General features: G+C 53.9%; 1 protein-coding gene across 1 annotated transcript in view; it reads right to left on the bottom strand.

Annotated features, from left to right (window-relative positions):
• The window catches only part of HSPBP1 (HSPA (heat shock 70kDa) binding protein, cytoplasmic cochaperone 1), a 35,014-nt gene that overhangs the window by 25,557 nt on the left and 7,306 nt on the right, over positions 1-2,151 (bottom strand). The window lies entirely within an intron of this gene.

The following is a 2,151-nucleotide window of genomic DNA, read 5'->3' as shown; positions in this document are numbered from 1 at the left end:
GCGCTGTATGAAAGGAGCCAGCGGCACTGCCACCCGCCACCACTCGGGGACCTCGCGCTGTATGAAAGGAGCCAGCGGCACTGCCACCCCTGCCACCACTCGGGGACCTCGCATGGTATGAAAGGAGCCAGCGGCACTGCCACCCGCCACCACTCGGGGACCCTGCGCTGTATGAAAGGAGCCAGGCACAAAAGGCCGCACAGTGTGGGATTCCATTTGTACAAATGTCCCGGAGAGGGATATCCTTAGAGGCAGTAAGTAGATTCACATTGCAGGAGCTGGGGGAGAGGATAGATGCCGACTGATTGCTTAATGGGTACAGAATTTCTGCTTGGGGGAGAGGATGAAAATGTTCTGAAATTTTGGCCAGGCGCAGTGGCTCACACCTGTAATCCCAGCACTTTGGGAGGCTAAGGCAGGTGGATCGCCTGAGGTCAGGAGTTCGAGACGAGCCTGGCTAACATGGTGAAACCCAGTCTCTACTAAAAATACAAAAATTAGCTGGGCGTGGTGGCGGGTGCCTGTAATCCCAGCTACTTGAGAGGCTGAGGCAGGAGAATTGCTTGAACATGAGGGGAGGAGGTTGCAGTGAGCCAAGATCATGCCACTGCACTCCAGCCTGGGTGACAAGAGTGAGACTCTGTCTCAAAAAAAAAGAAAGAAAGAAAGAAAAACAGAAAATGTTCTGAAATTAGTGACTGCCGACAGCCATACCGCCCGAACACGCCTGATCTCATCTAAAATTAGAAAGTGATGATGGCTGCACAACACTGTGAATATACTAAGTACTACGCTGTTTTTTGGTTTTATTGTTTGTTTTCAGACAGGTCTTGCTCTGTCATGCAGGCTGGAGGTGCAATCATGGCTCACTGCAGCCTCCGCTTCCCAGGCTCAGGTGATCCTACAACCTCAGTCTCCTGAGTAGCTGGAGTTCCAGTCACGCACCACCACGTCCAGCTAATTTTTTAATTTTTGTAGAGACAGGGGTTTCCCTATGTTGCCCAGGCTGGTCTCAAACCCCTGGGCTTGAGCAATTCTCCCGCCTCGGCCTCCCAAAGTGTGAGGATTCCAGATGTGAGCCACCATGCCGGGCCAAAAGTACTAAGTTACACGCTTTAAGAGGATGAATTGTGTGGCCTGTGAATTCCATCTCAATAAAGCTGTTAGGGAAAATAAAAGGAAACAGCCCAGTGGGGGCACTAGTACAGCACATGCAGGCAGGCATCCAACACACACGAAGAGCTCCCCCGGGCTGGGACCCTGGTTCTGTATGTCCTCTCCAGACTCCCTGGCCTGATCCCTCCCGTGTGGAGGAGACATAGTGGCCCCAACTTCAGCAGGTGTGCGTAAGGATTCAGCCAGTCAACACCTGGCATGGAGAAACCGCCCCACAGATGTTGGTTTTTGTCCCATCCCTGGCCCCGACCTGGCCCCTGTGTCCCCGGAGGCAGTGTATGGGGGAGTCCTGGCCAGCTCTGCCCTGTGGAGCTGCACAAACCTGGCCACGTCCCTCTGCCCACACCTCAGTTTCTTCCCCTGTCAAATGAGGATGCAAACGGTCCCACTTCACAGGCCATTAGGATAAAAAGAATTTGTGGCTGGACATGGTGGAGCACACCTGTAATCTCAACACATTCAGAGGCCAAGGCAGGAGGATCCCTTAAGGCTAGGAGTTCAAGACTAGCCTGGGCAACAAAGCAAGTCCTGTCTCTATATAGGTTAAATTAAAAAAATAAGAAGAAGAAGAATTCATGTACAGCAGGGGTTCTGACCATGGGGCTTTCTATGACATCTGGGGGCATCTACGCTGCGGTAGGTGGGGTGACAGTGTCTCTCCATGGCATGGAGGCCACCCACTAGATACTGCTCAATGTCGTGTAGTACACAGGATGGCCCCGGAGAGAGTGAACCAGCCCCAGTGTGAACAGTGCCCAGCTGAAAAACTGCTGCGTGCAAAGCGTTCACGCTGAGGGCCGGGCAGTCTCCTCCCAACGTGGTTCTGTCTGCTGCGTGGCTAGCAGGGGCTTGGCCGAGGTCACCACTCACTCTGCCTGCAGCACTCAGGTGCCAGAGGCCCAACAAGCACGGGCATAAACGAGTGAAGGAGGTGCCTCTCCCTCTGCCCCAGCAGATCCCGAGGGCCCACCCGAC

This window comes from Colobus angolensis, unplaced genomic scaffold (genome assembly GCF_000951035.1).
Source record: "Colobus angolensis palliatus isolate OR3802 unplaced genomic scaffold, Cang.pa_1.0 Scaffold96, whole genome shotgun sequence".
NCBI classification, from domain to species: Eukaryota; Metazoa; Chordata; class Mammalia; order Primates; family Cercopithecidae; genus Colobus; species Colobus angolensis.
The sequence above is the reverse complement of the archived record's forward strand: the minus strand, read 5'-3'. Positions and strand labels throughout refer to the sequence as shown.